The 17,948-nt window shown below is 50.1% G+C and overlaps 1 long non-coding RNA gene across 3 annotated transcripts in view; it reads left to right on the top strand.

Annotated features, from left to right (window-relative positions):
- The window catches only part of LOC114679379 (uncharacterized), a 33,561-nt gene extending 17,344 nt beyond the window's left edge, over positions 1 to 16,217 (top strand). For 2 of the 3 annotated variants that reach the window (XR_013395499.1, XR_013395498.1), the window contains 3 exons: positions 4,393 to 4,492; positions 7,686 to 8,848; positions 15,673 to 16,217. This is a non-coding gene — a long non-coding RNA (uncharacterized LOC114679379). The remainder of the gene's footprint in view (positions 1 to 4,392; positions 4,493 to 7,685; positions 8,849 to 15,672) is intronic. The other variant, XR_013395500.1, reaches the window with a different exon arrangement.
- Positions 16,218 to 17,948: the final 1,731 nt, after the last annotated feature.

Here is a 17,948-nt window from a genome sequence, read left to right as displayed (position 1 = left end):
GGCACTGGCAGGGAGGCCCCAAGCCAGGTGGTTGGCCGACTTCCGACCTACCTTGTGCCTCAGATACCCCACCGCCCCGCCCCGGCTTGATGTCAGGAGAACGCTCAGGAATGGACCTTTCGGGTGAGGGGGAGAGGAAAGAGACCGATTTCCTCGAGAGAGGTGGGGCAGGGGAGCAGCTGAGAGAAAGCTGCGCCGTCTGGAAAGGAAGCCAGAAAGGAAGACAGAGTCTCTTTGAACTTTTCCCACCAAGCTGACAGGAAAATTGCAAAAACATCATTGGACTGGATCAGGATGCGAAGGGAGCAGCCAGGAAGGCGCGGCCTCTTTGAAGGCTTCCTGCTCTGCGCGAGGCGTGGGTCCTGGAGGGGTCCGCCAGCTGGAGTGTGGAGTGCGGAGCAGGCCTCGACGCCCGACCGACCGACTGACAGCCACACAGGAGCAGGCTGTGTTTGGTTGTGTTCCCAGTGGTCCCCAGGGCCGAATGGGAATGTAAGGAGATGCTGTTGAGCTGGCCAGGGACAGGAGGCTCGAAGCGAGGCACGCAGGCAGGCACTCCTGACAAGAACAAGCAGGAGTTACACAAGGGCGAAGGCCTCCTCCTATTGGAGAGGTGACACTGGTGAGGCCTGGGGACAGCTCCGAGGGCTGGGGAAGGTCAGCGTTGGCTTCAGACAGGGGTATGAGCAGACCTGGCTACTTATCCTGTGGGGCTCAGTGCAAAGTGAAAGTACGGGCCCCTTGTTAAAAACTTATGAAGCATTTGCTGGGTGTGGTGGCACGTGCCTGTAATCCCAGCATTTTGGGAGGCCGAGGTAGGAGGAACACTTGAGCCCAGGAGTTCAAGACCAGCCTGGGCAACATAGTGAGAGCCTGTCTTTACAAAAAATAAAAAATTAGGTCAGGCACAGTAGCACGTGCCTGTAGTCCCAGCTACTCAGGAGGCCGAAGTGGGAGGATCACTTGATCCCAGGAAGCAGAGGTTGCAGTGAGCCAAGATGGCACCACTGCACTCCAGCCTGGGTGACAGAGCAAGACCCTGTCTCAAAAAAATTAATAAAATAAATAAAAAATTAGCGGGCGTGGTGGTACATGCCTGTGAGTTCCAGCTACTAGGGAGGCTGAGGTGGGAGGATAGCCTGAACCCAGGAGGTAGAGGCTGCAGTGAGCCAAGAACATGCCACAGCACTCCAGCCTGGGTGATAGAGCAAGACCCTGTCTCAAAAAAGACATCTATGTATTTATGGTGGCAACAGAGTTTTAAACCAAATGCAAGGCCCTTCTAAGCACCAGACCCTGTGCTGCTGACTGCCCAGGTCAAGGTGTGAGGTTATCCGGTATGAAGGGTCTCCAGCCTACTTCATGAAAGGCCACCAGAAGGATGAGTCCAGATGAAGGCCAGGGGAAACAAAACAGACAGGCAAAACTCAGACTCCTTGAGGAGTCTTTGGATTTTAAAAAATATTGGGGAAGAATAAAGAGTCTCCATTAACAGCGTGTTTCTAACTTTTAAACAGACCCTCATATCTCTGGAACCATATAACAAAGGTGACAATTTTATGAGCCAAGTTATGCATAGCACATTTTATGTGCCTAAACGACCTAAGTGATTTGTGTAGGTCCTTCAAGGACAATAAAAAAATAAGTATTGTAGAGGAAAAGATTTGTATGTATTTATATTTCGCCACCAAATGTCAGTATTTCTTTTTGAAAAATTCATCCCTCCCACCATCCCTCTTATCTGTTCAAAATGTCTGGACATTTCACATCCCTAGTCTAGGCCAGTTTTTAATTTTAATTGTTTTCATTTTTGAGACAGGGTCTTGCTCTGTTGCCCAGGCTGGAGTGCAGCAGCTCAGTCTCGGCTCATTGAAACCTCTACCTCCCAGACTCAAGCGACCATCCCACCTCAGCCTCTCGAGTAGCCTGGTCTACAGGCGTGCACTGCCATTAGCCCAGCTACTTTTTGAAATGCTTGTAAATACGGGGTCTCCTTATATTGTCCAGGCTGGTCTTGAACTCCGGGGCTCAAGTGATCCTCCAGCCTTGGCCTCCTAAGATGTTAGGATTACAGGAGTGAGCCACCACGCCTGGCTCCAGGCCAGTTGTGTTTGTCACCTGACACTGTGTCCTCTTTCAGTTTGGAGACCACAACGCCACAGGGTTGTTGGGTTAGTGTCCTTTGGTGGACCACACATTTACCCGGCCCCCCAAGCCCCACCCCACCCCACTAGTCAGTTAGTTGGTATTATACACGTATAGAACAGAGCTCACAAAAAGGTAAAGATCCGAGAGCTTCCGGAGGGGGACAAGGGAAACTGAGGGCAGGCGCAGAAGCTAATGCCAAGGTGAGAGCCCCAGCTGCCGTTCCTCTGCTCTCCCGCATTTCCAGTGCCTCCTCACCCTTGTGTCAACTTCCTGCCCGCGGAAGCCGGGTTGGGTGGGGATCACCCCTGCCTACTGGGATGGGCGCCGGCTTCATCTGCAGGGATTATCAGGCCTGGTGGAGCTGGCTCCAGCAGCCACAGCCTTCAGGGCCTGACCTCCCCTGCTCTCCACCTGTGACCTCAGAGAGCAGGGGCTGTCACTCTGGGTATGTGGCCTGGTGTTTTCTCTCCTCTGTGGGGTTTTCTGGACCTCTCGGGGGAGAGAGATACTGACCATCCCCTAAAATGTGGAGACTCTGCCCAGTGGAATGATCTGTCTGCCAGCGGTCAAGCCAAAGAAACCTTTGCTCAGCCAGACTGTGGGTCCGTGGAGCTCCTCAGCTCCAGATGGAGCCGTTGCCTGCCCTGAGGACGTTATGCCACAGCCCGTCGCCCAGGGGACAGGGACCCAGAGAGCCTGGGAGGAGCAGTGAACCCACAAAGCAAGAAATGTCCTTTCCCCCAGGCCAGCCCCCCCTTGCAGAGCCTGACTAGAACAGCTTCTCAGCAGGGACGCAGCGAGCCCTCAGGTGGTCCCTGCCACCTGCCAACCCCCCTGCAGGGTGGAGCTGCTGAGCCAGAGCAGAGCCCAGGCCCACGAAGCTTTCCGAGGCACAGGGAAAGAAAGGCCCTGTCCTCCATCTGGACACCAGAAATGAGGCTTGCTTCACCTGCTCTTCCTGCTGACCAGCACCAGCCGACTCAGTAGCCTCCCTCTGTCCTGGAGGGGCCGGAGGGGGCGGCGGTCACAGACACATCCCCCAGCCCAACCCCCAGCCTCTCCACTACCCCACCCCTGCTCCGCACCCAGTCTGTGGGGCCACAGCGCAGCCTCAGAGGCAGCCTGGGACAGGAAGAGGCCTGACCAGGGACAGTCCCCTGGGGAGGACCAGAAGTCAGGGCCCGGGGGCTGAGTGCCTGACAAGAGGCCCTGCCACACTGGCAGCAAAGGCGGTGGCAGGGAGCGCAGCCGCGGTGGCAGCCGGCGCCCAGGGCAGGCCTCGTGCCCTTGTGGCCAGGGTGACTGAATCTGCCAGCTGTGGGGCCCGTTCGTGCCAAGTCTGCCCTGGCTCCGTCTGGTCGTAATCGATGCTGGCGCCAGGCCAGGCCCCCTGCCAGCTCCGGTCACACTCGGCTAACGAAAGAGGCCCAGCCCATTAACTCCTTGCCAAGGCCCATTGTCTGGGTCCCTGCCCAGTGGTTTATTTACTCCAGGGCTGGCCGGGCCAGGGCTGGGAGGTGACAGCGGGGTGGACTGCTTGGGCAGTGGAGTGGGGGTGGGGACGGCTAGGGAGGCTTAGGCCTGAGGAGGGGGCTGAGAGCAGGAGTGGGGCAGGCAGGATGGTGGTTTCCAGAGCCCAAGGGCAGCCCAAGCTGTGAGGGTTTTTTGTGTTCTGTGTGTGTGTGTGTGTGTGTGTGTGTGTGTGTGTGTGTTTTGCTACATCAAAGATTCCCTGTATAGGCAGATGCACCTCCAGAGGCCCACCCGATACCTCAGGGGTGAGAGAGGGCACAGGAGAAACAAGACCTTAACTCCCCAGACAGCTGCCTTCAAAGCCCCTTAAATGATTTTTACATGACCTCCCCTCTTGTATGTAAGTTGGCATTTGAAATTTTCCATCACAAATTTGTATAGTTCCAAAGGATATCCTTTTAAGCACTTTATGAATATTTTTTCACTTTCTATATGCCTTTATTATATTTTATAGTCAAGAAAATTCAAAGAAAAATGAATATTGACATTTTCAAACAAAAATTGTATCTTTCTTGTAAATGTCCAGTGGAATCTGAATGTCAGAGCAATTCTGTGTCCAACATTATCCATTTTAAAAAATAGGAGAACAAACTCTAATTAAACAGCTTAGAAGTTTACATTATTCTGTTCTCTCCAAGAACTTGTATTTCCATTCTACTCCTGTTACAGATTTTATGCTAATGTAAGGTTTTTTATTTTTATTTTTGATAGGGTTTTGCTGTGTCGCTCATGCTGGAGTGCAGTGGTGTCATCCTGATTCACTGCAGTGGTGTCATCATGATTCACTGCAGCCTCGACCTTCTGGGCTCAGGTGATTCCCCCACCTCAGCCTTCTGAGCAGCTGGAACTATAGGCCTGTACCACTATGCTGGGCTAATTTTTGTATTGTTTGTAGAAACACAGTTTCACCATATTGCCCAGGCTGGTCTGGTCTCCAATTCCTAGGCTCAAATGATCCGCCCACCTCGGCCTCCTGAAGTGTTGAGATTACAGGTGTGAGCCACAGCACCCAGCCTGTATTTATTTTTTATGCTTGAAAATCTTTTATTGGCTAGGCATGGTGGCTCACGCCTGTAATCCCAGCACTTTGGGAGGCCGAGGTGGGCAGATCACAGGGTCAAGAGATCAAGACCATCCTGGCCAACATGGTGAAACCTGGTCTCCACTAAAAATTCAAAAATTAGCTAGGCGTAGTGGCACACACCTGTAGTCCCAGCTACTCAGGAAGCTGAGGCAGGAGAATCGCTTGAACCCAGGAGGCAGAGATTTCAGTGAGCCGAAATTGCGCCACTGCACTCCAGCCCGGGTGACAGAGCGAGACTCCGTCTCAAAACAAAAAAAAAAAATTCCTCTGTTCCCAAAGCTGAGCATTAATTTTTGTTATGATTTTAGTGTTAGAATAGTTTATACCCAATTGATCAGAGCAATGTAAATAATTATGAAATTTGATAAACAACTATTAAACATAAAAGGTAAATTTTTATTGGAAATGCATCTCTTTTTTTTTTTTTTGAGATGGAGTTGTTACCCAGGCTGGAGTGCAATACACCATCTCCGCTCTCCGCAACCTCCGCCTCCCAGGTTCAAGCGATTCTCCTGCCTCAGCCTCCCCAGTAGCTGGGATTATAGGCGTGTGCCACCACGTCCGGCTAATTTTGTATTTTTAGTAGAGACAGGGCTTCTCCATGTTGGTCAGGCTGGTCTCGAACTCTTAACCTTAGTTGATCTGCTTGCCTTGGCCTCCCAAAGTGCTGGGATTATAGGCGTGAGCCACCGCGCCCAGCTGGAAACGCATCTCTTAATAAAATTGTTGGGGGCTGAGACAGGTTTCCTTCTCAATTAGTGTATGTATATGTGGATGACTTATTGCTAGACCCACACAAGGTTCAACATGAATTTTATTCCCATGTTTAGTTTTTTGTAGGTTTAAACATGGAGAAACACTGTCCACGTAAATAAATAAATGGAAGCCAATGAGTTTGTTATGAGAATGTCATTCAATTCTTTGAACTTCTTCCAAGTTATATGCCTAATAACATTATTATCAAAATGTTTTTTATGATCCGCTGACAATTTGATTAGTGCCTCTTTCAATTTTGCTGAAAGCAGAGCTGGAAGCCACTTGACTTGCAGAAAGACTTTGCTCCTCTGTCACTTCACCCCCAGGAGTCACTTTGTTTGATGACTTGGAGATTTCTACCCCTAGGGCAGTGCCCCAGAGTGGGGGGTCCCACGGGTGAGAGGGGCAGCTTTCTCTTGTAAGTCTGTCTTCCCCAGCAAATGGGGAAGGGGATGCCTTGTCTTAGATGCCTTTTTAGGAAGATTGCTTTTAGGAAAAAGAGCATAGAAAAACTGAGGATCAGAAAATGGATTCTCCTCAAACTATCTTGATTCACAAACCCCTTTGGGCACCCCTGGTGGTATGTCACAATCTTATGAGTAAGAGACTGGAAATGTACCTGGGGGCCAGAACATAAGTTTTGACTCCTGTGCTAGGAGTGAGCTAAAAAATGGATATGATTCAAATACGTAGATGCCTGTGGCCAATATTCCAGTTCTTCACAGTCCTCAGAATGCCCTGGCAGTGCTAACCTCCCTTTAGCCCAGGCCTCCTCAAGCTCAGACCTGCAACTTCTTCATTCTTACTGGGTATTGAGGGTTCCCTGAACTGAAGGAAGAAAGTGACTGGAGGCTGGGAGAGACCCGGTTCGGCAGAGTTAGAAACATCATTCTATCTCAGGGTTCTAGGCAAGTGATCTCCACATAATCAGCAACAGATGGACAGGCAGCACCTCCAAATATTTGTGTCCTTGTCAATCATATTTATGTGTGACTGTCAATCCATATGTCATGTGTATTGAGATTTACTTTAGATTTTTTTTCTTTTTTCTTTTTTTGAGACGGAGTCTTGCTCTGTTGCCCAGGCTGGGTGCAGTGGCGCCATCTCGGCTCCCTGCAACTTCTGCCTCCTGGGTTCAAGTGATGCTCATGCCTCAGCCTCCCAAGTAGCTGGGACTACAGGCATGCATCACCATGCCTGAATAACTTTTGGTAGAGACAGGGTTTCACCACATTGGCCAGTCTGGTCTCGAACTCCTGACCTCAAGTGATCCATGCACCTCAGCCTCCCAAAGTGCTGGGATTACAGGTGTGAGCCACCATGCCCAGCCTATATTCCCTACTCTTAATAGATTATCTTGTAAACCTTTTTTGTAGCCCATTTCTGTAGACTCAAGAGCTTTCATTCAAGGTCATTTTTAAAGCCCCAGTGGATGTGTGAAAGGGTGGTAATGGATGTCACTGACCTCTGTTCTGGCCTTGGCAAAAGCATGTGATCTTCCAGTGTTTACTAAGATTATGTGCCAGACACTGTGCTGGGCCCTAAGAATGTAAAAAGACACAATCTTTTGTTGTATCACAATGTGAGTGTAGTTAATACTACTGACCTGGACTCTTAACAGTGGTGAAGGTGGTAGATCTTATGTGTTTTTGTCCAGAATGTTTTTTTTTTTGTTTTTTTTTTTTTTTTGAAGACACCATCTCTGCCCTTAAGGAGGTTGTGGCATAGTGGAGGAAACAGAGAATCCACTAATTCATTTACCTGGGAACTTTTAATTAATAGAGTGCCAATCATATTCTAGACTGGTGCAGGTGCTGAGGATAAGCCTAGAAGCAAACCAGGCACAATCAGCCTCTTATGGAGCTTACTGTCCGTGGCCAGGTAGGAAATGTGCACCTGCCCTGCCCAGTACAGAAACTAAAATTAAATGAATTATGATTAAATACAATTTAACATAGTCTCTGCAGCCACAGTTTAAGTGCTCAGAAGCCACAGGCAGCTAGTGCCACTATAGAGGACAGCACAGCTAGAGAAGTTTTCCAACACTGCAGACAGCTCTTAGCATGGTCAGTGTGCAGATGGATGAGCCAGATCGTCAAGTGGGGGCCTTGCCAGTCTCTCCAGTGCCTTTGTGCCAGTTTCAAAAGGTTTTCTCTCTGGGCAGGTGCAACTCCTTGCCAAGGATGAAGCTTGTGGAGCAGGATATGGTTCCGGGCCTAAGAGAAGTCAAGGTGTAGAGAACAGGAGATGCAGATCACCACGTGGTCACCAGGTCCCTGGAGTAAAGGACTCCAGACTCTGAAGCTGTATGATCTCATCTCCCACGACACACTCCCACAGTGCACCACGTGCGCTGCTCATGCTGTTCTCCCAGTCTCGTTCCTTTTCCCATCTCTGCACCTCCCAAATTCCCCTCAAGGCCCAGGTGAAATTCCACCTTTTTCCTCCTCAAAGCCTTCCCTGAACCGTTTGTGAGGCAGACTGACATTTACTGAGCATAGTATTTGTACTACAGTATTTGTGTTATTGGTGGGAGTCTGGTGAGGCTGCAAGATGAAAAGGCCCTTAGACTTTCACTGTGGGTGGTTCTAACTCCCTGTCCTAAATTTGGGCCTTCACAGCCAAGTACACGCATCGCCAGTGCACATCCACCAGGTGAAGAAAGGCTCTAGAACTCTGCACACTTCCCCTTCCCACCCCACGACTTCTGGCAAGCAGTGCCTTACATATCTTTGTCCCCACTTTTTTCCTCACTAAAAGATACCCAAAAAGGATTCTTGCCTCAATGATCCAACATGAGAAGTAGTGAGACCAACTCTTACCAGCTGACAATGACTTAATCATCTTCAGAGATTCTCAAAAGAAGCCGGAATGTAAAGAGCCGCTCAGCTGGTATTGTTCTCAAAGAAGACTTAAATGGAGACAGTTCTCACTCTTCATCTGCGTCAGAAAATCCACTTCCTCTGGGTGAGTTTCAGAAGGGGTAAATGTTGTTGCTCAAATTCCAGAGTGATGAAGATGTGTCAACAAAATGCTTCCTGTGGATCTCTGGCCAGCTGCCTCTTCAGCCCTGTAGACCCCCTCGCTGAGCCTGCGCCCTGCCTAGAGTTAGGCTGCCGTTTCCTATCCTGTTTTCACAGATGGGGCCTTGGCCAGTCAGCCTGAGGAACTGTCCCTGTGCTGATGCTGGGGGTGCAACCCAATGAGAAGAGGACTGGCTTTGAAGTCGGGCCTGGGTTCAAATCCTGATTCTGCTACAGTCAGCCAAGTGACCCTAGGCAAATAACTGAAGACTTCTGAGCCATTGCCGTGTTTGTAAAATGGATGGTAATACCTGCATCACAAGATTGCTGAGGGACCTCAATGATAATACATTTCCAATGTATGATTTAGGGCTAAGATCCTGGCCCTGCCACTTATAAGCTATGGAGTGTTAGGCAAGTTACTTAGATGTTCTATGTGTCACCTCCTCCCTAAAGCGTGAAAATAGTAGAGGCTAATTTCTAGGGCCATTGTGAGGATTACTGAATGCCTGACTCATGATGAATGCTCAGTGAATATTGGCCTCCAGCAACTGGGGTAAGCAAGGTAGTTATAGTCCCTGCCCAGAGGGCCAGGGAGAGTCACACATTTGCTATGGGTGAAGCCTGGATGAGAACCCAGCTCCCTGCATCCTAGTCCCAGGCTGCAAATCAAGCCTCTGGCCACAGCCTCCTTCTGGCTGGCTCCCTGGGCTCACTTCCAGGCCCATGGAGCTGCTGAATAGCGGACAGCCCATCCCAGGAGCCAGGCTGCTGGCTTCGCTCCCTTCCAGAGGGCCTGGGAAGCCTCTTCATGTCAGTCTGTGGCTTTGTCACTTGCCCCTGATGGAGTCTGCCCTCTCTGTGGGCAGTTTCCTCTCCCTACTCATGGCTGATGTTCACTTCCATGCCCAAAGGAGTGTCAGCCTGCCCACTTGGCTGCTTAGGATCAGAGTGGCATGGGACAGTGCAAGCAGCATTTTGGAGCCATTGAGGAGGAAGAGGGCAGGCCTTGGCTATGCCTCTCAGTGATGCTGACAGAAGGAGGGTGGTTAATACAAAGCCAGGGCTTAGCTACAAGTTGGGAGGGCTGAGGACACAGGAGCTAGAAGAAGTCAAGGAAAGGAGGAGACAGAGGCTCGGGTTTGCAGAGCTAAAAGAGACCTCCTCTCCTCTCCATTTTGTAGATAAGGAAAATCATGCTCATTTTGCCCAATGTTACATCATGGTTTGTAGGAAAGATTGGGATGACAATCCAGTCTCTGGAGTGCGTGCTTGACTTTCCTTCCAGTGCCCAAAGCTGCCCTCTCCTCCCACCCCGAACACTCAGTGTCTGGCAAGTCCCCTCCAACGCCAACATCACTGCCTCACTGTGGTCCACGGCCCATGGGCCCTGGCTGGAGGAGGAGCCGGCATGAGCAGGAGTACCCACCTACCCGAGAGAGACCTTCAGGAGAGCCCATGATGCCCTGTGGCCTTGTGTCCCTAGACACCTCCAGAAGCCTGACACTCTTGTTCATCCTTCATCCCCAAGACTTTCACCCCCATATAGCTCTGTTCCCCTAATTTGACCCAATCCCCCAGATTCTTTCACTCTGCTCTAGGGAACTTGTGGTTTGTCATCAGCAAAATCTCCCCATACTCTTGACTTTCCCTTTGAACATTCCTTTAACCGTCCTGTTCTACTGGAAACCTGCCTGACCCCCAGACACAGCTTCCTTGCAGCCACCTCCTGTCTTGGATCTTTTTTCTTCTTCCACATCCCTCACACCAGTATGCCTGGAGGCGGCGAGTTGTTCTCCTTGCTTTCATGGCCACCTGTAGGTTTCTCCCCCTTCCTCCTCACCCTGAGTCTGCATGAGGGACTCCTTTGCAGCTATGCCATCAGACCAGACCAGCCGCCATCCCTTCTAGTATTTACCATACTCTAGGCCACTCCTGCTCATTCACAGATTTTAGTACCTGGTCCATGGTCTTCCTCTCCACCACCACTCCTCCATGCTTTTCCTAGACCTTAACATTCATTCTTTTGTCCAGCACATGTTTCTGAGCACGTAATATGTGCCAGGTACTGTTCTTAGAATAGAGTTTATAGGTGTAGACCAGAGAGAAAATGTCCCTGCCCTCAGATGCTTACATTCTGATGGCAGCAAGGATAATTAACCAATGAACCAGTCCTATGTAAAATAATGTTAGGCAGAGGGGCCATGAAAGGAAAAGGCAGATGAAGGGGTAGTGGCAGGATGGGGGAGCTGTTTAAGAGATGGTGGACAAGGAAGATCGTCCATGTAGATGTCCACCCAGCACCTCCCACTCTTGGTCTTTGGCCTCCTCACTCTCCACCTCTCGTTCTGCTGCCTCTGCCTTCCACTCCCATGGCAAGGGTTTTGCCTTAGCACTTCTGAACCCCCTGCTCCCTGACCACCCTTCCTGGGCTCTCAGCTCATCTACTCTATTACCTCCATTCAATGATGTGTCCCCTGTGGAAACTCTCCGCCTTTGAACTCGTCCTCTTTCACTGCCTTCAACCCCCTTCTCCAGCTGGATTCTGTAGGTCCTGACAAGAATCACCCATTTGCGGAAGCCCCCTCCTCTCTTGCTCCTTTGCCTTCAATTGGAATCTCCTGACACAGCCTCCACCCTGCTTAAACCCAACACCCCGCACCTGCACTGAGTAGCCAAGCATTGCTGAGGAAACTCACAGTCATCCTGAGTAGCCGCACTGGACGCTTCTGACCACAAACTTCAAGTGAGCACTCAGCTTGCCCAGTCATCCTACTATATTTCTCTATTAAATTCACTGCGCCACTCTCCAGATGAGTGTTTCACATCTTCTCTAACCCTCAACACCTTCCCTTAGCTTCTCGCTGTTAAAGATCTTGCTTCTTATTTTGCTGAGAAACTAAATGCCATCAGCTGGAATGTACCTGCCTCTCACTGTCAGATCTCCCAAGGTGCCTGCATCTGCGCCCACTGGTGCCTTTCTTTCTCACAATGGATGCATGCATGGATGGATAGATGGATGGATGGGTGGATGGATGGATGGGTGGATAGATGGATGGATGGACGGACAGATGGATGGATGGATGGATGGATGGGTGGATGAGTGGACAGATGGACGGACAAACAGACGGATGGATGGACAGACAGATGGATGGATGGATATATGGACGGATGGATAGAGGGATGGCCTCCTCTTGCATTCCTGGCCAATCCCTTCATTTTGTGCACCACATCCCTTCACTTGCTCAAGACTTTGCCTGAAATCATCTTTCTCCCTCCTGCACTATCCAGCTCCTTCTCTCTACCAGACCATTCCCTTCAGCACATAAACGCACTATGATCACTCTCATTTTCAAAACAAACTCTTCCTTGACCCTAAACCCTCTTCAGCTTCTGCTCCACTTCCTCCTCCCTTTTACGCACTCCTCCTTGAACTGGTTGTCCCTGCTGGCTACCTCTCCGAATCCTCACCTCCACTCCCTCTTAGCCTGCACCAGCCAAGCTTTTGTTTCTGTCACTCCACTGAAATTGCCCTTGTCCAAGTCACCAGTGACCTCCTATTGGCGCATCCAAAAGGTCTGTCTCCTAGTCTCACCTCCTCAATTTCTCAGTAGCGTTTGCACAGTAGGGCACTCGCTCCTCCTTGCAACACTATCTTTTCATGGAGTCCAGGACTCCACACTGGTCTGGCTTCCTCCTACCCCGATGGCAGCTCTTTCTCTGGCTCCTTCGCTGGCACCTCCTCTTCTTGATCTCTAAATGTGAGCGTGGTGTGGGGACTTTTTTCTTGTTTACAGTCTCTGCTGGTTAGATGGTTAGATTCCATCTAGGCCTGTGCCTTTAAATGTCCTCTAGAGGTTGGGATCTTTGAGAGGCAACATGGAAGCGAGTGGAGAAGCTTGCTGGGGTGTGAACCCCTGCTCTGCCCCTGGTGTGATGTTGTTGCTGTTAAATTCTTCACGTAGGATCGGGTCTTACATGGGGCCTGAGACAAAGGCTTAAGCATGAGTAGTTTATTTGGGAACATGATCCCAGGGAGCAGGGTGAGGCGGAGGAGGAAAGAAACAGAGAAAGCGGGGAGTCAATGTGGGAGTGTGTTAACATCTCTCTACGTGAACACCACTCAGTCTTTCAGTGAAGCTTTGTGAAATGTACTTCAGAACCCACTGGAAGAAGGAGCACAGTTATCCATTGGCTCCTCTCGAGTCATCCCACGGAACGTTAGCTCCCCTTCACTTCTGGCCGGCTCATGTGTCAATGCCAAGCAGGTTCCACGGGTATCCCCCCATCATGGTGTCAGGCGAGAGGCATGTGGAAAGGCCCTGTCAGGCCGCATTTACACGGCGCTGGTCAAGACCTGTGCAAAACTGGTCACTGGGGCAATGGCTGGAACAAGAGGTCAGGCTGCGGGCATTTGAAGTGGCACATAGGATTCGCCCCGTATGGACAGGAATAGCTACAGCTCTCGCCTCAGAGGTTACTGAGAAGACTAAATGATTTAATGTATGTGTTTGGAGGAGTGTCCGGCTCTTGGCAGTGACCATCTACATGGTGGTGACCCTGCCCTGACATCCCCTCTGCCTAGCAGACACCTCGGAGGCCTGTCATGTCCAAAACAGCTCATATGCCCCATCCCTCCCGTTGTCCAACTATTCCTCCAGTCTTTTTACTACAGTTAAATGGCCAAGATTCATCTCTCTCTCTCCCACCCCCCACATCCAATTAATTATCAAACTCTAGCTTCAGAAAATACCCCAGTCTGGCCTTCTCATTAATCCTCATTGCAAAGCGACTGACCCAGGCCAAGTCACTATTGCTCCTTGCCTGGTCCACAGCACTAGCTTCCCGACCATCTCCTGCCCCCACTCTCCCCTCCCTACAGTTTGTTCTCCCACAACAGCCTGAGGGAGGATGTTACTGCTGATTAAATCACCCTCTAACAGCTTCCTATTATCCTTTTTATATTTTTAATTTTTAAAATCCTTTTTAAAAAAATAACAAGGCTGGGCATAGTGGCTCATGCCTATAATCCTAGCACTTTGAGAAGCCAAGGCAGGAGCATCACTCAAGCCTAGGAGTTTGGGGCTAGCCTGGGCAACATAGCAAGACCCCTGCTTCTACAAAAACAAACAAACAAACAAACAAACAAAAAAACCTTTAAAATTAGCTGGGTACAGTAGTGCTTGCACCTATAGTTCCAGTTACTTAGGAGGTTGAGGTAGGAGGATCACTTGAGCCTGGGAGGTCAAGGCTGCAGTGAGCTGTGACTGTGTCATGTCACTGCACTCCAGCCTAGGTGACAGAGCAAGATCCTGTCTCAAAATAAATAAATGAATCAATAAATAAAGCAGCTTTATTGAGATGTAATTCCCATATCATATAATTCACCCACTGAAAGCATACAATTCAATGGTTTTTTTTTTTTTAGTCTATTTGCAGGGTTGTGCAAGCATCACCACAATCAATTTTAGAACATTTTAATCATCCTTCAAACGAAACCCAGCACCCATTATTAGTCACTCCTCATTTCCTCCCAATCTCCCCAGCCCCAGCCAACCAAGAATCTGCTTTCTGTCTCTCTGGGTTTGTTTATTTTGGATATTTTGTAGAAATGGAAAAATGCAATATGTGGTTTTTCTGACCAGTTTCTTTTTCTCATTATTCTTAAGATAAACCTCAAACTCCCTGCCATGGCCTTCCAGGCTCTCCATGGTCCAGCACCCCCCGGGCTCCCAGCTTTGCTGTCCCTGTCCCAATTCCTCCCATGTCACTCACTGTCTTGAGCAGGCCCCTCTCCTCTCCTTCCCCTCAGGACCTTGACCCTTGCTTGTCCCTTTGCTGGAACTTTTCTTCCCAGATCTATGAATTGGATTCTGCTCAAACGTTACCTCCTCAGAGAAGACTTTCCTCTTCTCCACCCTCCTCCACCTCTCCCTGTGTCTCTTCCCCTGACTACTGGAAATGCGTATGTATTTGCTGGACATTGTGGTCTGCACTTTTATATGCCACCTGCTATGTTCTGAATGCTTGTGCCCCCCACAGTTCACATGTTGAAATCTTCACCCATGAGGTGATGCTGTTTGGGAGGTGCTTAGGTCACGGGGGTGGGGCCCGCACAAGGGCGTTAGTGCCCTTACAAAAGAAGCACTGATAAAAATGAAGACACTCAGTCCCCAGTGACACCCTTCCACCAGGTGAGGACAGTGAGAGGTGCGGTCTATGAGCCAGGAAACAGGCTCTCACCAGACACCGAATCTGATGGCACCTCAATCTTGGACTTCCCACCCTCCAGAACATTGAGAAATAAATTTCTGTTGTTTCTAAGCCACACAGTCTATGGTATTCTGCTATGGCAGCCTGAAGGGACCAAGACACAGCCTCGCACCCCCAGGTACCAACTACACTCTCTTCCCTCAGGCTCTCCTCATAGACTGTCTTCCTAGAATCCCGTGCTCCCCCAGGAGAAAAAAACCCATTTATCAGCTGTAAGGCTTACTGCTCAAACACAAATAAAACATCATGGCCCGAAGGCACTCAGTCCCCAGCCATCTGTGCAGCCTCATAAGCAAAGCTGCAGTCAGTGGCTGCAGCTCTGTGTGCTCCAGGCTTCCGTCTGGGCTTCACCTTCTTCCTACCTTTCTTCTTTAGAGGCCTCATATTGCCTCCTTCCTTTCTATTTAAAAATATTAGCTTATCCCAATACTTTGGGAGGTGGAGGCGGGAGGATTGCTTTAGGCCAGGAGTCAGAGACCCCCCTACCCCGGGCAACATAGTGAGACACTGTCTTTACAAAAAGTGAAAAATTAGTAGGGTGTGGTAGCACAGGGTGTGGTAGCACGTATCTGTAGTCTCAGCTAATCAGGAGGCTGAGGCAGCAGGGTTGCTTGAGCCCAGGAGTTTGAGGCTGCAGTAAGCTATGATTACGCCATTGCACTCCAGCGTGGGTGACAGCGTGAGACCTTGGCTCTAATAAATAAGTAAATAAATACATAAATAAATAGCAGCCTGTTAGGGAAAACAGGAAACAGGTCTTTTCATACGTTGCTGGTGGGGATGAAAGCAGTGCAACCTCTATGGAGGACAATTTGCAATCTCTCTCAATTACAAACCCTTGAACACATCCTACAGATGTACCTGCCCACGTCTGAAAGGACATACATGGCACAGTCTGAGAGCAAAAGATTGGGGACCAGCCACCCAGTACTATCAATAGAAGACTGGTTTAGAACAAGGAACACTTTGCGGCGGTAAGAAAAAATGGGGAACCTTCTCTGTGTGGATATGGGACAATCTCCAGGATGTATGAGCAAGAAAAAGCATGTTTGCAGTAAACAACCTTTGGAATAATGAAGAGGAAAACTAAGAATGTGTATTTACATAAGTAAATCCTGCAAGGACATAACATTTTTTATATCAGAAATTGGGAACTGTTAGGGAAAAATTAGGAGGAAAACTTCTCACTGAGCCATTGATGTCATTTTTGTATTTGAACCGTATGACTGTTACATATTAAAATGTAAAATTTTAAAATATATGAAACAAATTAAAATCCTATTTGGAGGAGTTCTCATTTTCTGAAGATTTTAAAATCTTTCTTCCAAGAAACTGAAAGTGTTCAGTAGTCAGGGTTGGATGCAGATAGTGTCCTCCCTAAGATGTCAGCTGACAGGTGGGGTGTGGCCTCTCAGCTCACCCAGGACAGGGGCCTTGTTTTATTCATCACCGTGTTCCCAACACTGTCACAATGGATGACACACAGCAGGCACTCACTGAATGTCTGGAATGAAATACTAAATAAACGCATTAATAGAAAGATCCCTAACTGAATAACAGAGATATTTCAGTCTCGGTGAAGGGTCCACGCTGATACAAAATTGTCAAAATGGATGACTTGGAGCAAGGAGGAAATAGCAATGCTGTTTAAGTCCCAGATCAGAAGGTAGCACCCCACATAGTGCTGCCGCTGTCCCAACAGCAGATTTCCTGTACTTTTCTTGATACGTGGGGTCTGGATAACAATAATGAGGAAATGCCAAACATAGCGTCATCACAGTGATGAAGCCACAAATAAGCCACTGTGGGCAGATCACCTGCCTCGTGCCCTCTCCCCAGGAGTGCCAAGCTCGTCTTTCATAGGCCTTTGCCTCCACGCACCTGAGGGCAAACTGTGAATTGGCAGTGACTCCCAGCCAGAGCTCTGCGCCCGTGGCCCTGTGGCACTGCTGCAAATGGGCCAAGCACGGTCTGAGTACACAGTGGACTCCTGGCCACGGCCCTGGGTGGTTGGCATCAGTTATATCCTGAAAGGAGCATCAAGCTGTGTGGGAGCCAAGAATGAAGGCTGCTGGGTGCCGCGCCGGCATGCTCCCTCACCTCCTCCAAGCGCTGGCTGCCACCCTGCAGCTGGTCTCCGCCTGAGGTAGAGGAGTGTGGTGCAAACGGTGGCTTCTGCTGGGCCCTGCCTCTCCCTCCTCCCACACCTGACTCAGGGGCTCCTGTAGAGGGGTGTCTCTGTTTCCCCTCAGGCCTCCTTTGCTCAATCGTCCTCTCTCTTCCTGCTCTGGGGTGGGGACTTGTCTCTGAGTGGGGAGTGGGGCTTTTCTGCAGACAGGAGGCCACCAAAGTCCCGAGCCCAAGGCCCCCGCGGCCCCGCAGGGGGAGTGCTGAACTGAAGCATTGCCTGGAGCTGGATCTGAGAGAAGCCAGAGCTCTGGGCCCTGTGAGGCTCGTGCCTGCCAGATTCCTGCATCTCCCTCCCTCTTCCCAGGTCCTGGCTCTGGACCCAGTGAGCAGCCCTTTGCCATGACCCTGTGTGCCATCCACCTGTCCCCGGGGGATGTGAGCACTTGCCCGGCAGCCCGGGGCTGGGGACGTGGGCAGGCTGTTAGGATGGTTCAGCCTCTGCTCCAGGCTAATGCTCCTGAAGATGTGTCCCAGCCAGGAAGCTCCTGGCACTTTCTGTCTCATTGTCTCAGCATAAGCAGTATTCAGAGGTGTCCCTGGAACACCTGGCTCAGAGGGCAGCTGGGTATTTGCCCAGGCTCTGTGGCAACCTGCCGTCTTCTGGGATAGCCAGAGGGCTGAGCCTGCCAGAGTGCCAGCACCACGGCTTCAAGGCTGTCTTGACCAGCAGAGGCCTGGTCCGGCCACACCTTACTTCCTCCTGTTCCTCCCGGTCCTTCCCACTCACCTCTACCCTCCACTCACCCTCTCTTTCTGTAGCACTGCGTCTTACCCCAGGGGAATGCCCAGCCCACACCCAGGCCAGTCAGCTTCTTCCAGAAGGCAGCAGAGCCGGAGCAAGCCCAGGGCTGAGGGGCCTCATGACTGATTTCCCTTCTCAGAAACCTCTCTGACCTCCCAAACTGGAATCTCTGCCTTTGGTTTGCAAGCCAGGAATCACA

The sequence above is a fragment of the Macaca mulatta genome, chromosome 7 (genome assembly GCF_049350105.2).
Source record: "Macaca mulatta isolate MMU2019108-1 chromosome 7, T2T-MMU8v2.0, whole genome shotgun sequence".
Classification (NCBI taxonomy): Eukaryota; Metazoa; Chordata; class Mammalia; order Primates; family Cercopithecidae; genus Macaca; species Macaca mulatta.
Note: the sequence above shows the minus strand (reverse complement) of the source record. Positions and strands in the feature narration are given on the sequence as shown.